The sequence below is a fragment of the Hesperophylax consimilis genome, chromosome 1 (assembly GCF_061612785.1).
Source record: "Hesperophylax consimilis isolate HC1 chromosome 1, BYU_Hcon_1.0, whole genome shotgun sequence".
Lineage (NCBI taxonomy): Eukaryota > Metazoa > Arthropoda > Insecta > Trichoptera > Limnephilidae > Hesperophylax > Hesperophylax consimilis.
The window spans coordinates 548,272-569,834 of record NC_142836.1 but is presented as its reverse complement, the minus strand read 5'-3'; the positions used below and the strand labels follow the sequence as shown (position 1 = coordinate 569,834).

Below are 21,563 nucleotides of genomic sequence, written 5' to 3'. Positions count from 1 at the left end.
AAAAATTAAACATGATCTCTACAAATGGTAAATTTACCCTATTTCTAAAGATAGATATAAGCAATGGCGTAGAATTCTATTTGTGGATAACGATATTTCCAAAATTATAAATAAAAACTTTCCTGGTACACTACTAACAAAATGAAGAAATTTATTCTTAATAATAAAGATATCGATAATCAAACAAAAAAATCGGGAGTTTATAAACTCGATTGGGATGAGTGTAATTTCTTTTACAAATGTAGAACCAATAGAAACTTTGAAGTCAGAACTAAAGAATATCTCGAAGCTAATTGGAAATAGTGAATTTGTGTTTGATCATATTTTGAATAATGATCACACTTGATAAAATTTCAGTTTTTAAAGTACTCCACACAGGATATAAAGCATTGAAAATAAATAATTTTAATTTTAGAAATAAGAAAACATGTCAATATAAAATCAGATATAATTAATAAGCAAAAAAAATTATAAACTCTCTTTTAAATATTTTCCCACTCAACTGGTCTTTCAGGTCTAACGATATTGTAATTCCTAATTCTGCCCACTCTTACCGCCCACTCTTACCCCTCCCCCTTACTTCCACTTCTTCTTTCCAATTGTAATTTATATATAATTTTTGACTTGTATCTTACTCCTGATGAGGTGAACTTCGTTCATGTAACATGTGGAGGTTGTATGTAATTAAGTGATGTAAACAAAGTTATTTATGTTTTAATAAAATAAATAATGTCATTACAAAGTGATAAGCTTCCAGAAGAAATCTTCATATTAAACGCTTGTTAATGGTCCAGTAATTTTGCGTTGGTTAGATGCATATTTAAATATACGCGCCAGTCATTTGGTTCGTTATTATACCGCCAGAGGGGCAGAGTGGTCGAATTTTGCCTACAGACCCCCTTTCGGGATTTAAGCGAAACAAACTATTTGAATTCGACCAATCAGAGGGCCTACATCGTCCAGACGCAAGGGTATTAATACTATCAGATTCATTATGTTGTCTTATAGTCTTCATATACCTGCGACGTTTTTTATAAATGCTGTGTTCGTATGCATTTTGTCCCTTTTGAAAATTAAAAGACATATGTTATATTTGTACAATTTTCAAAACGTTACTTTCTTGTTTTTTTCGTGGGGATAATTGAATAGATTTTTTACTGGAGACGAGATGATACTCTAAAATAAAGCCAGATTCTAAACGACGTAAATGAATTTGCCTTATTTGTGGCGTGCGGCCAGGCTTAATGGACGGACCTACGGTCGAATTTTCCGTGGGGTTTATGAAGAACGTATTACTTATTTCTGATGAACGTATTACTAAAATCTCAAATGTTTCTAGAGGAATTCCTCGGTAAGTTACTAATTCATCGTCTAGAAAAATATATCTGGTTCTTACTAATAAGTTTATAGTTAAAAAACGTTTTCTAAAATTTTCAAAACGTTTTAAGTAAAATATTTTTAAATTAAAATACTGTTTTTATTAATCATAAATATAAATATCTTACCTCCGCAGGGATCCCTCTAGAAACATTTGAAATTTTAGTAATACGTTCATCGGAAATAATGTGAGAGTGGAGTATTCCCCAGTTGTACACCTTATTTTCACCTTAATTACATTTACTTTGTAAATCATGTAAGTATGTAATTTGTCTGTGTCCATATATTTCTATTAGCTTATTTAAGTGAGACTGGTTTAAGCTTCAATTGAAGTAACTACTAGCCCCTCTTTAATTTTTTTGGTACAAGATGAGCTGTTCTACCAATTACATCAATTGAAAAATTGGAATGATTTTTCTTTTACTTTATCTTTGTTTGTGCTGTTTAAAGGTCAGATGTTTGTCAATAAGTAGGCCCAGGTATTTTTCACAGTTTTTCTTCAGTTCGTTTGTAATGGCTTAGCGACGGTGTTATAATATCAGTTTTAACTAGCCAGTTGTTTAAATGTGTTGATCGTGTTGCGATTTAGCCTATCGTGTTATCCTTTGGTATATTTTTGATTAAATCGTTAGGACAGAGAAGAGGGGCTGCCGTTGGAAGTTTGCGTTTTTGAGCCACTTTTATGTATTGGTACCATTGGTGTATTTGTTGATTACATTACCATATAATGGAGGCGCTGATATATCAATAATACAGAGTTTTTTTTAAACATTCATCCCACATAAGAGGCCCCGAGGAAAATAATTTCCCACATATCCATCCCACTGCGGTGCTAGGAGATGGGTCGGCAGGCCAGTTGGAGAGGTTAAAGGGTCTCCCCAAAGCAGCCTCTCCCGATCTGGCACACCACGCAGCTGGTGGGCAGACGCATCCTGAACACAACTCACCCGATGAACCCGGGCCGCCTGCTAAATCACAAAATGTAGCGAACCACTTGAGGGTGACCTATGGCAGAGATTTTGGTTATCCAATAAATGGTTCCCGGGGCAGCGGTACCCAAACCCGCTTCCAAAAATTAAGTTATTACGAGAATAGAATTACCTGGCGCACCGAGTTATACATCTTAAAGGCAGCAGAAGGACGGTTCGTTATTATCCTTTTGGTTTTTTTCTCGTTTTCTCTAAAAAATTCGTTATTTTTACATTGACTTTGTGAAGGGATCAATATTCGGCAGTAGCCAAGCTTGCCTCACAAGTTGTTGAAGTTTTCGCATATCTATGTGTTTTCGTCATTATTTCAGCACCGATCTTTAATTTTTTTACAAGTTCTTTTTTATTGTATTCAAATATTTTTTAAAAAATCGTTGCTATAGTAATGTTTTTAGTTTTAATTTTTTACAGTTGAGTCGTTTAGTATTTTAATAAAATACGTGTCCGGTAATAGGTTTCTTTTAATACAATGCTTAGGATGGATGTTGATAAAATCAAGTTACAAGTTAAATCATTCAATCCACTTATTAAAGACGAAGATTTTATATAAACATTTCAGAACCTTAGTCGATGATGTCACGTACGACCTCCCTCTGGGACTACTATAGAGCCCAATCCCAAATCTATTCTATTCTATATATCCTATTCCCATAACAAAACAGGAGAACATCTAATTTTATATACAGAGAAAACATTATTTATGCTATAGGAAGCGCAAACTGCAATATTTATCGTTCAAAAATGTTACAAATAAAAAAAAAACTGTTTAAACTTTTCACTTTCGGTGATCAACATGGTAATAAATTATTATCTGTCGATCCGGCCGATGTTAAAACATAAAAGGGCAAAACAATCAAAAACACTTTTTTACGAAGGTCTAATGATATTATTTTATGATGGACGGTACCCTGCAATAAAAAATGCGGGTCCTCGGGCGGCCGTACCTTTTCATTAAGGTAGTTAACATTCCTCGTGCCACAGCAGACATAATGAGGGACCACCGGCAAACGGAACTGGCGGTTCGAGAAGCAAATTATAATTATTTTTTTTTATTATTTATTAATTATGAATTCCCTGATGGGCTTTAACACGATTTTTTGATGTCATTTACATAATGTGAATGACAACAAAAAAATAATAATCCTAAAAAAATGTAGGTCGTAAATGTAATAATATTAGATACGGTTCACACGCAGAAGACATGATTCGAACACATGTTATTGGAAATGCCATTATTAATTCCGGTAGTTATTTTAATGATATATATTTAGGAAATCTTATGTAGGGTGAGAAAGGATTTGATCAGAATTTACCTTCCTAAATGTGATTCGTCCCCCGGTATTAGACTGATTGACGAGTGAGGCTTCGAATAATGTAGTACTCTCATGCAGTATTAATTTAATTTAATTTAAGGGTATGAGAGCCTAAGTTTTTAGTTTAGAACTGAATTCTGTGGGCTTGGTATGCGTCTTGTAGTGATAGAGAGTTTATTCAAACATAGTTATCCATAACAAGTCCAACAGACTTCAGGTCTAAACTAAAAACTTACCTTTTTAAGCTGTCGTACCCTTAAATTAAATATACCAATCCTAGGAGAAAGTCCAGTTATATTCAATTTTTCAATTAAGTCCTAAATCCTGTATCTAAATTTCGCCAATAAACAATTAGATAATGTTAATTAAGTGTTAATCTCAAATGACCTACAAGGTAAGTATTGTACTGTATATTTTCTCCATAAATAGTTAAGTAATAACATAGATCACTGTAGAAATGTATTATAAGTTTGTACAGCGCCCTTGAGGTGTTTTTGCACAAAAACGGCGCTATACAAGTCATCCAAGTATTATTATTATTATTATAGTATTTGGCTTAAGTTCAATCAGACTGCCTTTCGGGACGCATAGTTCAGAGATGTAAGGTGAGGTCATTTCATTGATGAATTTAAACACAATCCAACACATTTTGTACTGGATTATTTCAGGTCACTTGAGCCAGTGAAGGTTACGAACCTGATCAGAAATGTGCGAATATTTATAGACCGCGAGTATTTATAGCCGTGTCACTGCATTTAACATTGATTGAAGTTTGTCAGTTTGATATTTTGGAAGGCTGGCATAAGTGCCGTTGCAATAATCGAGACGTGAGACTACGTACAAGTTGAATAGTAGTTTTTTAAGATTTATTTGAACTGACTCTGAGTTACTGTCTTAGGTGAAAAAAACCGATGCTTTCAGTCCTATTTATTTGACTTTTAAGCGAATAGTCCGAATCTGGATTGAGGTTGAGATGTTGTAAAGCAGGTATAAAAATGCATTTATACTATATTAATTCAATAACGTAATTTTTTACCATTTGTTCAATAAACGCACATATTTTTTATTTACTTATTACTGACAATCTCGTTAGTTTGTATCATTACTATAGGTAAATCGTCTATCACGCCTCATAAAACTAAATAATTTCTATAATCGTATAAAGCCTTTAATAAAATTAGTAAAGTCTTAAGTAATCCATAAATGTGGAAAAAGTAGAGCACAGGCATTAAATGGCCAAATTATAATGATAAAATCATACATAGAAATCAAAATTAAAAAGTGAAAAAAATTTAAACAGACATCAAATAAGATTGGAGATCTACAAAATAAGTAACGGGATAGCTAAAAAAAGGGTGTCGTCATTTGCAGTTACAATACATACATGAGAACCTATGGTATATTAATGAAATCAGTAAAATTTCCGTCCTTTTAATCAGTATGAAAATGTTTCGCACGCCTGCACTTGAACCCCCCCTGCGAGGACGGAGATATGCCCGAAACTTCAAACAATTGTATCTTTCTGAACACGAACCACCGAATTCTGTATTAGAACGTGTTTATTAATCTTTGGAAACCAACAGTTGTATTTATAATTTTTTTCACTATAACAAAAATTCAACCAATTACAGATTTCCTCCTCGTGTTAAGAAATTATCAGTAGTGTGCGTTTTGTGGTTGCTAAAATTTGTATCATTACTTATAAAAGCTACATTGCTTAAATTTGGGACAATATTATTTAACTGTGGTCATAACTCGTTTTAAAGCCAACAAATTAATAATTCTTGAGGCGTTTGTTTGTTCGGGGATGTTGTTTCAGGAGCCGAGCAAATTATGTGCTACCATAAAAAAGGTAACGATGATCTCGATTACATTGAGTTCCCGGGTAATAAAATCTGTCGCAATCATTGATTAAAGCGTTCCCCCTGGTGGTTCTCTTCAAAAACGGCGACAAATTTAATTTTGCAATGTCTCTACGGACAGAGAACATCATATTTTAATTGTGACAAGCTCTCGTCAGCATTTTGAAAACGCTTAGCGGCTGATTTATTAACGACGATATTAAGTACGCTGTCACGTCAACCCGATCTGATATTCTATTTAAGACCTTATATTATATGCGATTTTGTCGATTTTCAGGGGTAAATTTACGGAAACGGCTAAAAAAGGTTATGCGCGTATTGCCATTTTTTTAAATACAATGTTTTCTGAAATTGTCAACTAGATAACAAAACAAAACAATTACGGAAACATTGAAAAATTACAGATTTATTAGCCAAAAAACAAATGGTTTTTATGGATGGTAATAGTCTGAGTATCTAAACAGATATGAATCACATTACTTACAATTAATTTATTATTAAATAGTATATGTCCCTTCCGTATGAACCAACAAAAATATATAAAAATTAGTAATAACTCAATAAAAAAAGGCCTATTAAAAAAGATTACGTCCTTCCATTTTAACATTCTTGTTGGTTTTATTTAGATTTGATTATAGTCTATTAATCTAATCTCTCTTACAGTGCTTAACATTGTAAATCGTCATTATATTTGATCGAAATGAAAATCTCAAAATGGCGATGAAACGAATTTCTGTATTTGAAATTTAAGCAAATAATGGTCCGAGTTTTGGATCACGAAACAAGCTCACATCGCATTTCTTTTGTTCTTCTCTAACAGTTATTGAAATCCATTTATGTGTGTTTATTCAGTGAAAACCTACAATGGAGGAAATTCGACGGTGGATATTTCAATTAAAAAAGGGAAGCATGGTTTTGGAGACTCGGCGAGATCAAATAAATATTATTAATTGAGTGTCCAGTATTCCACCAACTGCGGCGCAATGCGTTGGGTCGAGAGACCAGGTGGAGAGGTCAAAAGGTCTCCCCAAACCAGCCTCTCCCGATCTGGCACGCCACGTGGCTGGTTCTTCGGTGTTAAAAGTAGGTAATCATAAGAATAATAAACGTCTTACCCATACAAGGTACATCGCCGGTTGAAAAAAAGGCTTTTTGAAACTGGTCACGTGACACTGGTGACGTCACGGGTCACGTCCTTAGATGCGATCCGTTTTTTGGAAACCAAAAACATTAAAAATTTGAAATTTTGAAAATTATTTTTACTGTTAAAACTAGCTTTAACAATAAAAAATATGTATACAGTTATTTAAGTTAGAAAGTCATTATTGGTAAATAAAAAAAAAATTACTGCAGTTCCTCATTGAGACATTTTTTGAGCAATAAAATACATTTTAAGAGGCGGAATTAAGTATATTTTTTATGAATGATTATGAACGTTTTGAATTATTTGGTTACAAGTCAGAGCTATAATTAATTATGACTGTAAAATATAAATCACGGATTAAATTAAGCCTATAATAAATTTTTATCGTGAGTTTTATATAACGTGATATCAAGTTTAATGGTAGCATTTTGGTGAAGAGAGGACGAATTTTAACATTTTGTAAGTAACATTTTTAACTGTCCACCGAAAGTACATAGCAAATAGTCAACCTATTGACGTGCGTATATTGTGATATGTAGAGAAGCCAAGATAACTGAATCGACGCTAATAGGTATTACAGTCTTCTATAATCTATTTTATGAGTATCTATAAACAAGTCATGTATGTACTGAATTCTTACGACTGTGTTGTGGTCACAATGTGTTTTTCCATCGAAGATATTACGTAGATCTTGTTTGCGAAAGTCGACGATTTGCATAAAGTATTATTGCTGAAGTTGGTACCTGGCTGCCTCTATGGTCAATTTTATTAGAACGATCTGTGTTATTTCACAATTCATTAATTAAAAATAATGTGAAGTATACTTGCGGCACGTTACAGAGTGGAAGATACTTTGAGTATCGCCCTGGTGTAAGACCACCATTCAGAATTGAAACGTTGCTTGAAATGGCTTTAGCCGTGTTTGGTGACCAGATCTGAATGGCCAGGTACTCCCCCACCTTCCTATTCCCCATCTGCTTCCCCACTAACTTCAGCCTCACAACATACCTTAATTGGTGATGCCACAGTCTCGCTGGTTCTCCAGGCTGTTGGAAGCAGTTGGGACTCTTGTGCGGTATTCACATAAAATCACTTTGTTAAAAGGGAAATGTGTAGTACTACATCCATTGGAGGTTCCTTTCAACAAAGTGTGCGGCATTGGCCTCCACACCTTCAATCCAAGCTTTCGTGTCTTCCAACAGCGCTCCTTGTTTCGGATCGCCTTTCAACCGTTTGGCATATTTACCTGTACCTCGTCCGTCAGAAACCATTTGCTTTTTTAGATTGAGAGGTTATTTTAAAGATTTTCCTCTCAATAATATGAAACATTCTTTCACCCCTCACCGTGAGGGATCAGTAACACGGGCTTAATTAATCCCGGGACTGGTAGAGGTGCTTTACCTACTTTTGAGTTGGTCCTTCTCGAGTGATGTCACAATAGAGCGCATTTGGAGAGTAATTTATTTTAAATGCAACAAAGTAATTACATTCATTGAAGAAATATTTTATGCCTTATATTATACGTCCTTAAAGGCTTTTACATATTTATGACTTTAATATTTTGAGACAACAAAAGTAATCAGGGAGTAAAATTAGTTAATACGTAGAACTACGAGTAAATATGTAAAACCGATGAGATATAATATATTATAATATGAAAGACAATTGGCCAAGTAAATCAGGGCTGTATATTTTTTGTTTATTATAACTTATTGAAGTTCCTTAAATTTTAAAGGTTATACCTAATAATGCATTTGAAATATGGGTTGACAAAAATAACGCAAAATAATTAGGTTGCAATAGAAGGCGTTGTCCCGGTAAGACATTTCTGGATAATAACAGGATATTTGGATTTATAGTCCAGTTGAGACCGTTACCTATTTATTTTTCTGTATCTTGATCAGATTATGCTTTCGATAAGCAAAAATCAATTCGGAAACAAGTCTTCTATATAAGAGTATTCATGAACTTATCAAGTACTTGTAATTTATGCTGTTAATAGGTAAACCAAGTTAATAGTTATTATTATATCTTAAATATGTTGAATATTTTAAATCGAATCGGGGTAGGTTTGTAAGTGACCGATGGAAGAATTTTATTCAAATTCACTTCGAACTAAAAAAGAACATAACATTTTTAATGTTGAAATGTTCTAAAAGTCTCTGGTATTTTGGAGATCTGTTATTGTATTGATGAGTGGAATAAAGTTTAGTTGGAAATAGTGCAATGACGCAGCAAAATAACAAATATCCGATTGCGCCAATATTTCTGAAATAAAATTTAGAATATCATATCTATATCTAACATACATATATATCTATATCTAACAGAAACCTTTGAAACGCAGATAAAACTTTATAATTGATTCACGATCGTTCGCCGCTTTGAACGTATTCCACCATTATGAATTTCTTACCTACACGCAAGAGAATTTCACGCGGAACTTTTGATGAAGGATTCCGAGAGAAGGAAAAAAATTTATTAGGATCCTGTGTCAGGTGTTTGACGTTTATTTGAGTTAAATATATAAAGATTTATACCTTATTCAAAAAGAAAAGAACGAAAGAAAGCTTAGAGTTTCATTGGACGATGAAGATATTCTGACATCGCTGTTTATTGTAGGACCTTTACTAACTAAATACATAATAACATCTCGGAAATCATGAGACAGCAATTACAGTTTTTCTTTTCTGTAAGCAGAACTTTACATTCACATTGTTGTGTTATATTATGAATACCCTGGCCCGGTAAACGCAGATTGTAATAAAAAATAATTCGGTCGTTATTGATTTACCAAGACAATTAACCATATTTCCTAATAAAAAATAATGTATTACAATATTGCACTGAACCTATTATTGCAAGCATTGATGAAGTAAGTATTGTACGCACAATACATTAAGATTATAGGCCTTTTTTCATAGAAAATGTACTTTTGGATTTGAGGCCAAAACATTCAACCAAACTGATTTTTTTTAAAGCAAGAGGTACCTACCTATAACAAATATCTTGTATGGGTATGAGCTATTTATTTTTTATATTACAAAATACAAGCCACTAAAAATCTATTGTTCTTGATTTCAAAGGCAAACTTTGGCAATTGATTTGCAAGATATAACAGTTATTTAAAATATTATTGTCGCCGCATGAAAAATCGAATTCTTTATTGTATTATATTTTAATTTAAAACCCAAATAAATAAATCAGCCTACACCCTTGCTAGATATTTGATAAACGTTTTTAATTTTTAAAGAATTGTTCAGTTTGGTTGGGTATTTTTGCTTCGAAAAGATAATTAAGTTTTGTATGAAAAAGGCCATGCAATCGTTCATCTTAAAATATGTGAACAGTATAAAGTAGTCCCAGTGATAGGTCGTACGCGACATCATCATTCTAACATCGTTTGTCTTTTTCATTTTCATACAAGACCTACGAGTAGGAAAATTCAGGATTTCAGGGTGGTTGTCGATGACTCCACTTACGACCTTTCTCTGGGACTACTATTCTGGTGGATTCTGTATTGGAAGTTACGAATACTGAAATTCAGCTTAAAGCCATTTGCTTCTAATCTGGCAATAAACCACATTATGAATGTTAGCAGAGCGACTGGGGGCGCTGGTCCACAATGTTGGGATGGGGCGGTGCGATCTGTCGGCTGTCGGGGGGGAGGAAAGGGCGATGGAGCGATGCGAGACGTCTCACGGGTGTCTGCTGTCTGCTTGTAGTGATTTTTCCGCTTCCAAAAGAAACTTTCCGTGTTCGAAGCAGTTTCCGGAAAATTGTTTCTGTTTATGGGCTTTTTGATTAACTCACAAAAAAGAATTACTTTGAAGGAAAAATCTGAGCTTTTGTAATCTTATATTTACCAGATTTTATAAACGGGCTCATTTTTTAAGGTTTGAACATTATTAGATAAAGTATAATAATGTTTTGATAGTAACATACATATTTATTATGAATTCTTACGTCTGCTCAAGGAAGAACTTGCTGTAAGATGTGTACGGTATCATACACAAAACAAATGAATATTGCGTAATTCTGCAATGTTATAAGCATTTCTTTATTTATGTAGTAGAGTCGGCACCAAATGCCAGTATGTATGGATGAGACCATGTTTGAACGCAAGGTAAGCATTATGCATGAGACCATGTATGAACGCAAGGTAAGCATGTACGCATGATACCATGTATGAACGCAAGGTAAGCATGTATGCATGAGACCATGTATGAACGTAAGTTAGGCATGTATGGATGAGACCATGTATGAACGCAAGGTAAGCATGTATGCATGAGACCATGTATGAACGTAAGTTAGGCATGTATGGATGAGACCATGTATGAACGCAAGGTAAGCATGTATGGATGAGACCATGTATGAACGTAAGTTAGGCATGTATGGATGAGACCATGTATGAACGCAAGGTAAGCATGTATGCATGAGACCATGTATGAACGTAAGTTAGGCATGTATACATGAGAGCATTTATGCACGCAAGTTAAGTAGGGTGGGTGTGGCGATCCCTCCTTCATTCGTTTGTTGTTTTGATAGTATCAAAGAAAGTAATAATATTACGGCCTAGTATTTTAAACAATGTTTGTCCTTCACGAAATCTTACCAACGTCAAAAGGTTGATCAATATGATTAGATTCATAATTCAAAGAATTAAATAAGTACCTACTTCAATTTCATTTTAAATTTTCCCACTAAGAAAGCGTTAAGGCAACTGAATGTTGTTCAAACGTTCACGCATTGTATTTTATAAACGAAAAAGATTAAACAAAATCAAATTTCTAAGGAAAGGACACTTGACCCATTGATACAAAGAAACCTGCATGATGTTACAAGTATTTTTTGAAGATCAACGAAATAAGTAAAGTAGAGAGGAAGATGATGTAATTGAATCTGTCTATATTTGGATTATTAAGAACTCGGATTAAAGATGTAAGTCCGGCAGAGCCAATGCAATCTCCGGCTGGGATGATGGAGGGGAAGAGAAGGGTAGGAAGCAGGAAGGATCTCTGTACATAAAGAATAAGGATATCTCATCTTCCGGCTCATTTCCTGTCGAGAATCACTTTTATTCCACATTATTTTCCGATTCACCTTACTTAAAACCTTATCCATCTTGCTGTCTGAGTGGGAAACTGCCGCGATAAAAAAATCTCATATTTAAAGCATTTAATAGAGGCAATTCCATTTGGTGCGGCTAAATTGGTAGAATATACTGAGATTCCTTTGTTTCGATCTGTTTCATGTAGTACGTTCAAAGTTACTATAAAATAGTATTTTACCTAACTCTCCGGTGACTGTTTTGCTACTTGAGATAATCCGCCTCTCTGATACCCTGATTAGTAATGGATAAATATGAATTCATAATACGCACGCAAAAACGATGATTTATGGTTCCAGCCATTAAGTATTCGTTTCCACTCTAAATCTCTTTCTATGATCGTCGGGATCTATTTACAAAACCACTTAGTTATGATTATAATAAGTATTACTTGTCTAATAAAAGTAACAACAAATAAAGTAATAAAGATTAAAATATGAAGTCATCATTTAGCTATTTACAATGTAGGGGACTGTAAGTTTCTGACTTCATAGATATGACTAAGTGAGTTTTACGTTTAGTTCTGAATTCTGTCGAGTCTGTGAAATCTATTCTAGGTTTTAACTATAACACTCCGAAAACACGCTCACCGAACTTAAGCAAGCCATACACGCTACGGTCTACCGGAGAGGTTGCCTTTTGAAGGTCTGCCTGCGCAGGTCAACCGTACGTCGGTAGCGTGTATGTGGACGTTCCGGTGTACCGGAGCGGTCTTCAGTTCATTCTCTTTGCGATGACATCGATTGCAGACGATGACGGGTTGGCGTTGATAGGCCTTGCGTTAATTTTGATGAAAAAAGATAAAACAGTTAAAAAGAAGCAAACAAAGTGGTGTAAGCATTGGTTATTGAAAAATAAAACGTATTGAATGAATTGAAATTTGAACCTGAAGATTTTAAAAACTATCTCAGAATGCACGAGAACACATACCTAAAATTACTTGCAATGGTTACACCAATGATAAAAAAGATACAGTTATGAGAAATAATATATTATCAGTTAATTTAAGACGAAATAAGATCCTAAAAAAATATCAGTTATGGGCGTGAACGCGATTTAAGTGGGCGGAGCAAATTAGTTTCACACGCGCTCCGCTCGAATTAAATATTATAATATTTCGGGGTTCAGAGGAATGAAGTACGTTGCAATGGGGAAGACCCGACACCACGAACTGTTCGAAGTCAGAGCAGCGATGAAATCCACTAGATGGTACCCATGAGTAAGGTTTGAACATGAAATGCTTAATAATGGGCGTCTTTCAAACTATGTGAATAGTAATATTAAGTTGAATGTGCATGTTTTAGGCAAATTTCGATAGAAACGTTACCTATTGCAGAAGGAGCTCATGATTTTATGATTCTTATCAGATTTCTGTAACCATACTGCTAGACGGTAGGCAGTAACTTATGACTCGTAACCGACGTGTTCTTCATTGACAGATGTCAAAGCAATACGGTATTCAATCACGAATCATTTTCATAATATCTGATCATAATTATATCTGAATATATTGACAAGATAAATAAAATATCAGTCATTTTCAATATTTATTATTATCGTTTACAAAAAGTTACATAAAACAAATAATTATGTAATGTAAAAAGCATAAGATGCAACTTTTTTTGTATAAAGGCCATCATTTATTATAATATAAGTTAGAAATAGTAAAAATAATTTTATATAAAAAACTAAAATAATTATTCAATAAATAGCATTTCGTCGAAATCTAAACGACGATTTCCAAATTGACGTTCTTTACATACAATATCTAAGATATGTGGAGGATCACGAACATTCATAGACCTTGTGACTCCAGGATCGATAAGCTCGACAAGAATGCAATCCATTTAAAAATTAGTTAATTTAATAAGCATTTTTTCTTCCCAGAACTTGTCATCTCGAAGTATACGCTCAACTATCTCTAAGTTAGATAATTACAATCATAAAAAGAGTCGTGCTGCGAAATTCTATTTAATACAGTTAAAGAAAAAATATGTCTTCTATTTTCCTTCCTTCCAGAATAACGGGTTTCTTCTCTTCCTGTGTAAACAAAACTTTTACTTTATTTACGTCAATTTTTTTTTTTTTTTTAATTTTTTTTATTAAAAGTATACAATACAGAATATAGTATATTATATAAAGCATTGTACTCCCAGGAGTTAATAAACTCATTGCGGGAATGATACGCATTACATGAAACATATAGCTGTATGTATTAAATGGACATATGATGGGACATACACAACATTATTATTTCAGATAGTCATTAATAAGATGAAGTTTGAGCATGTTAGTTTGGGTCTTTTTACATTGACTTGCACATTTGATCTCGTTGGGTAACTTGATTTCTTGTTTTATTTCTCAGTGCTGTGAATATATCACTTTACTGATTTTTTTTCCAGATTTTAAACGCATTGTTGCGCTGTTTGATAAGTGCATTTAATTTTGCATCAAACCATGGAGTATTACCCCTCCGTTGGTCTCCTATACGTAACTCAGATTTATGTTGGGATGATTTTATTGCTGTTTTGATGTATTCATTAAAATTATTACAGATTTCATTGGCATTACTGGTGGTTTCGTGTGGAAAGTTGTGGGATTCTACATATGTTTTTAACATGTTTTTATCGGTTTTGGTGTTGTTTGAAAAAGAATGTATTCTATTATTAGTGTGATGTTTCAAGCTGTTTTGGTAATCTAATATCAAAATGTTATGATCACTTAGGTAGGCATCTATATTTGCAGTAGTTGAGGAAATATTTTGTCTGTTTGAGATGATATGGTCTATTAGAGAAGTAGAGGTATCTGTTACTCGTGTAGGATAGGATGTGTTACATATGAAACAGTTGTATGAGTCTAGCGTGTTGATGTATTTAAGAGATGTATTATTTTTTTGAAGAATGTCAATGTTGAAATCACCAAAGATAAGGGTATCATCTGTACAGTTATTTAAAATAGATTCATGATACATTAAGAATTCGTTAATGTTTGAGGTAGGCTTTCTGTTTATAACATAAATATTTAACGGTTTAAAATTTCTATTACGGATATATAATTGAAAACAATATGTATGGGAAATATGTATTTGAAAATTTTTTACGACTTCAATACGTTCATAATAAAATTATATGTTTAAATCAGTTATTACTTGCTCAGAATTTTTCTCCGGTGAAATCGGTCCTTTCGGCATCGGATTATTGATATATTAAGTATTTTCGTGATTAAATAAAAACAATATTAGAAACATTATGTTAATTCACTTTTCAATCAAATTTTGGAATTATACACCCGAGCGTATAAGTACGTATAGACGGGTATATACAAGTGTATAAATTACCTGCTGTAATATAGATAGAGGTGGTATATTGCTGAGTCTAGAAGCAAGCATTAATTGCACATTTTTTCTGTGTTCTTTATTCTGCCTTTGATTTTTTTCACCCTGCTTACTAGCGGATACCTGTTCTTTTTTTCTTTGTTGCCATATGCCTTTGCCTTTGTTGTTATATGATATTGGTCGGTTTTTGTATTGATTTGTTGATGATAAACGTACCTACATGTTATCTGGGTTATAAATGTGAGAATGTTGTCGATATATTTGGGGATTCCGTATTATAGGCCAGTACACATAGCGCCAAAAAGGGGGTTGCGATCGTAATTATTCCGGTAGTCCCAATTTTTTTATATGTTTTATAAACTGATCCCATGATGTATAATCTGAATTTCCGACCATGGCGCACCTGTGCTCGCGCCACCATTTAAAAAAAACCGGCTGTAATCGCGCCAAAATCTAGTTTTTCCAAAATATCTCATTCTCAATGCAAATTTTGGCTAAATTAGCTAGATAATTAAAGTAAAACATAAAATTACCTACAACTTTTGTGAAAACAATTTTCTTCAATCTCTAATAGGTACCGAGGTAGAAAGTCGTAAAGGTGCGTATATTTTTGAAAAAAACAAGTTTTTTGCGCGACTAGCTTTGATTTTTTGTAAATATCTCGTTTCCAGTACAATTTTGTGTAAAAATTATTGATATTAATTTTGTAGAAAATAAAATTTTATAAAATAAATAGGTATATAATTTATGTGTTTTAATTCTAATACGTATCCAAGCTCTAATCCACCAAAACCAGGCCAAAAATTGAAACAGAGGTAAAGTGTTTTAAATTTCATTCCTTAATTTTATTTTTCTTCAACAATTATTGTTGTGAGAACATATCAGTTGACAACAATCGTCATGCCTGCGTCAGACCTAGCTATAAGGGGCTGGAAACGGCATGCACGTTAGTGTCATAAGAACTAGAGCCAGCAAATAGTGAAAACTTTTCAGGTTCATTCATCTCTGGTCCGTACTGAAAAATAATGTCAGTTTTCGTTAATTTTTTTAGAGCGCTTATTTAATCATATAAAATTAATATTATTTACTTTATATTTACAGAAATTGTGAAAAAATTACCATGTTGAGTGTCGGTATAGTGTTTAACACAATACTCGTATTTTCTTTATTATTTGCAATATTATCTGGATGAAGTCTTGCGGAATTTTTCCTAAAATGAGAAATATTGTTAATTATTTATACTGTCTCTATTCCCTAATTATTTAGAGATGTATTAAGACATGCCCGACAAACTTTCACTAACAATTCCTGAGCTTATTTGGTGTAAAAAATGCATTTCGGTAAAAATAAAAATATGTCACCGGAAATCAAAATTAATTTACTTCTTATATTCCAAATTCAATATGCTCAGAAGTTTATCGACTGCGTATATATGTATATATCTACATATATAAAATTATTTAAGCTGACATTGTACAATTATGTTCTGTAAAAAACGTATCCCAAAGATCTATTTTTATGTGTGTATGTAGTACCTTCTCCATTCCGTTAAACATTTTCCTTGGTGCCGTAATTTTGTTCGGGATAAAACTTCTTTTGTCTTCTGTTTTCCCATATTTAACTGAAACGTAAGTATATATTAGCCAAGAGATTTATTATAAATTGGTTCAATTTTACCTTAACTTTGAAAATCATTTCAACGTAAGTAAGTGCAGTAACTTGGGGAGATAATTGCACAATTCTATCTACAACAAATGATCTAACAATCTAAACTTAAAAGATTAATGACTCTTTTTAATATTCGAATGACTTTAGGTACTTTATAGGTGACATATGTCTAATTGTCTGTATGGAGAAAAACTTTCGATGTAGAGTTTTTGTTTTATGGAAAAAAAACTTTCGAATTTCAAAAATTTGTTGTTGTGTAATTTAACTGGTTTTGGTGGATAAGAGCTTGGATACATATTAGAGTTAAAACACATAAATTAAATACCTATTTATTTTATGAAATTTTATTTTATACAAAATTAGTATCAATAATTTTTTCACAAAATTGTACTGGAAACGAGATATTTACAAAAAACAAAAGCTAGTCGCGCAAAAAACTTGTTTTTTTTCAAAAATATACGCACCTTTACGACTTTCTACCTCGGTACCTATTAGAGATTGAAGAAAATTGTTTACACAAAAGTAGTAAGTAATTTTATGTTCTACTTTAATTGTTTAGCTAATTTAGCCGAAATTTGCATTGGGAATGAGATATTTTGGAAAAACTAGATTTTGGAGCGATTTCGGCCGGTTTTTTTCAAAATGGCGGCGCGAGCACAGGTGTGCCAAGGTCGGAAACTCAGATTTTACATCAGGGGACCAGTTTATAAAACATATAAAAAAATTGGGACTACTGGAATAATTACGATCGCGAATCGGTAATTGCCCTGGAGTATTAGTAATGAAACGAACTCTTCACAAACACTTTATTGAAATATAAGAGAATACCACTCCTTAGTAAAAAAACTCCTTTTATTTTACCATAATTTATTAGATATTCCATTGTTACAACTAACATGACTGTATAATTAGAAATTAATGTAAAAGCCCAGTAGGGCGTAAATAAATAAAACTAGGAAAACGATTCTAGTGAAGGGGCACTCTATAACATTCTGTGCCGCTGGTTGTGACAACCGGACAGACAGCCGCGTCGCGTGAAAAAAAAGATTAATAGTAAAAAAGTCTACTTGGGCTAGAAATGATACATAATAACATAACGTCAATACTTTAGTGTCATCTTTTTTCTCAAGTGCCTACACATTTACGCATTTAACAATGTATTCTTTTGTATTGGTTATTATTTATATTTATATTTATTATTTATATAAAAAACCTTTACTCACTTGAGGAAGAAGTTAAATTATAAAAAACAGAAAATTTCACTAATAGATTGCAAAGTAATTGTTTGATTAAATAAAAAAATACGTAAAAGAAATGACCGGAGCGACCGGCCGGGTGACACGACCTTACAGGCCGGAACTTTCGCGGCGTCTGAATCAATACGTAGTAACTCCTTGTCAACCCGCACACAAATATACTACGCACAATAGAGAGTTTTGAAGTACTGGCGGTCGTTTTTCGTGTATCTGGCCAGAAATTGGATTTTCGCGAGTGTTTTTATTTTAATTAATTCTTATGAATACATTAATAAAATCTCTAATCTTTTGTGAGGGAGTCGTCGGGAAGTTACTAATTCATCGTCTAGAAAAATAAAATCTGGTACTTGCCGCTTATCTTACAACATTTTACATTTAATAAAATGTACTTATCGTTTTACATAATATATTTAATTGTAAGGTCCTGTTTTTATTAATCTTAAATATAAATAACTTGCATCCCTTCGAATCCCTCTAGAAACATTTAAGAATTTAGTAATAAGCTCATCAGAAATAATTAAAATGTGAGCGTCGGGGCAAATTCCCGTTATCAGGGTATTGTGTCGCCTTAAGATTTGACGCGACCTGCGCAGGCGACCGGAGTACATGCACACACACGCATTTTGACACCTTACGGTGTCGCCCGAAAGAATTGATTTTCGATTTTGCACCGGTCGCCTGCGCAGGTTAAAAAAACAGCACAGGTCTATTCCCACACACGCTCCGGTCTGCCTGCCCAGGCATACCTGCATAGGTAGACCTCTCCAGTGGACCGTAGTGTGTATGGCCAGTAGGGTGGAGTGACGTTGTATGGGACTTTTTTTTTTAAAGATGCCAGTACTGTAATAGCAAAAAAAAGTTGCCTTTATATAACACCTCTTTCGTCTAAAAAAATCAACTCGATCGAAACATTCCTTTATTCAACAACCAGCACATTTATATTTAGAAAAAATATGTATGAAAAAAGTCGCTGAAAACTCTGCCAAGCATTATAAACAAGTGATATTCATAGCAAAAATACAATTTTATTAGGGGTTTTATAGCTAATAAGGTGCAAAACACATCTGAAAATAAAAATAAAATTACCATAGTTTCAAGGCGGGGTCTATTTTTGGTTTTTTTAAGAGGATTATTGATTTTTATTGTTTTTTTCGTGTTTTTGAGAAACATGTTTTTTATTAAATAAAATACTTTAACAAAGAGAATTTTTTTAAACATTATCGAAGTTTTATAATATTTATCGTGTTTTGAAATGAGATTTGGTGTGAAATTCGGGCATTATATGCCTAGATTTTATTGTCGCCCGAATGAATCCATCTCTTGCTTCAGACCCAACTGTAGACAACGATGCCTGGGTAACTAATTTGATGCACCTCTCGACTGCTTGAGTGTGGCAGGGAAATCTGGGAAATTCAATACTGTCCCTTTCTTCACCGAAATTATTTATCATTTTGACTAGGCCGTCATTACTGATTTCGGATAGTATCGGTGGCGGTGTAACTTCGCATTCCTGCCAGTTGATAATATCGTAATATTTACTTGCTGAAAAGTTTATTGTTGGAATAATAAAGTCTCTAACAACAGATGGACTCGGACATCTATCTCGCGCCTTTAATATTCGTCTCAAACCCAATTCTCTTACAATAAGGTTGTCATCCATTATCATGGATAGTAGCAGATTTTCCGGGTGGCAAAAATAGGCGTTTCTTTGAATTACTGGATTAATTATATCTCGTAGATCGGTGCTCAAATATCGGGTGAGTTTTATTATAGTCATGTAATGCCCCATCTTTACACGACGGGTGCCTCTTTATCTCAAACCATGTCGGAGCATATGCTTTAACAACATATTCAGCAAGAATTTTTAGGTTCACTGAAGGGTTAGTTGTTCCTATATATAATCGAAGTATTGAGTTTGCTGTCGTCAACCAGCGTGAGTGACAAATACTACCTGAATGACGGTTTGCTAAATTTGGTGGGCAGTGACCTGTTGTAACTGCAAAACATATTTCGTACAAGTATTTTTGGTCCGTGCTCAAATTTTTCAATTCCTCTGCGTTGAGTTTGTGCATCTCAAAGTGTATTGGTGAATAATTTATAACGGTGTTTTCAGAGCTGCTTGAAAGAAGTTTTCCAATAGGTCCCGAAAACCCTTTAGGTCCTGTTGTAGCACCATCTAAGTGTTGAAACAAGTGGCGAAGGGGAAGTACGTTTGCATGAAGCTGACAGATAAACCATTGTAACGGATGACCTAATTCCAATTCCATGAATCTAATAGTTCCATTTCTTTTGCCTGTATTGACAGCAGTCCCATCACATCCAATCGCTGATAAATCATTCAAATTAAAACCATTCACTTTTAAATGGTTTAACATGCTCTTTGCGATGTTTTTGCCAGTTCCTGATGATGGTGTAACATGTCCAACATATTGAGACCCCGGCTCAGATAAAATGGAATAATGTTCTTCTGAAATCGTTCTCCGATGATATCTATCCCCTATTTTTTCCTGAGACAGTGTTTTATCCTTCCTTCCATTGAAATATAGACCTCGAATTTTTGTTGACTCCGACGACATCTGCCATGTTTTTATTAAAGAAGTGCGACACGTTTGTCTAGCTCGTCTGAGTTTGCTCCTATCAATCACCATTTTAGAGTCGTCTTCGGTTACTATGTCAAAATCTTGTAATGTAGCACTTGCAACAGCTGATGCCGACCTGTCTGACAAACCATACTGATCGCAGATTCTGGCCAAAGTGGGGAGTTTTAACATCATACGGGAATTTTCTGGAGGTTGCGAAGAATGTGAAGAAAATGATTGGTTTTCATCAAAAAAGGGTTGACGTGGTTTTGTCGCTGATGCTGTAGATGAGCTGACCTTCAAAGCAAGTTCAGATAAACGAGCTTGCATCCTCATTTTCCCATGTAATTTTTTTGTTGTGTCGGTGTCTATTGCTCCCAGCATCATTTTTCTCGAGGATCTTTGGTCTTCAAGGAATGCTTGTTCTTTGGTGGGTAACTTGCGCGTCTTTTCGCAGGAACACATATTCAGATTGTTACATTTGCATTAAGCAATATCGAAAAGTTTATTCATTTTGATTTTATAAGAATTTAACTTAACATTATAATGCACACTTTTTTTTGGCGTATTTTTAAGTTTTAAGTATTCGTTATAATGATCTTGGATCAGTTTCATCACTCGATTGTGTGAAACAATGGGAATAGAAGCGCGCTTCCAAATTCCTTCAACAATTGCAGATATAACACTTTTTATTTCGAATACTGACGGTTTTTTTGTAGAGTTAAGATTACGCTCATATCGTAAGAACAAATAATGTTTAATCACTTCTGAGACAGTAGGTAACACTTGAGAGTTCATTTCAGTTGGTGCCCCGAATATTGGACATAAAATTTTGCTTCTCGTGTAATTTGCATTCATTTTCACCACAATTATATGTGTTAAAATTTAATCGGACAAGGATTCTAACACGTCTACGGTCAGCGGTAGCCGA

General features: G+C 33.7%; 1 protein-coding gene and 1 long non-coding RNA gene across 3 annotated transcripts in view; one reads left to right on the top strand and one right to left on the bottom strand.

The window, feature by feature from the left end:
* The window catches only part of LOC149426080 (uncharacterized), a 212,564-nt gene that overhangs the window by 33,805 nt on the left and 157,196 nt on the right, over positions 1–21,563 (top strand). The window lies entirely within an intron of this gene.
* LOC149426081 (uncharacterized) lies at positions 16,236–18,284 on the bottom strand. The gene is made up of 3 exons (XR_016302623.1): positions 18,021–18,284; positions 16,665–16,750; positions 16,236–16,339 (listed from the first exon to the last, which is right to left on the bottom strand). It is a non-coding gene; the product is annotated as an uncharacterized LOC149426081 (long non-coding RNA).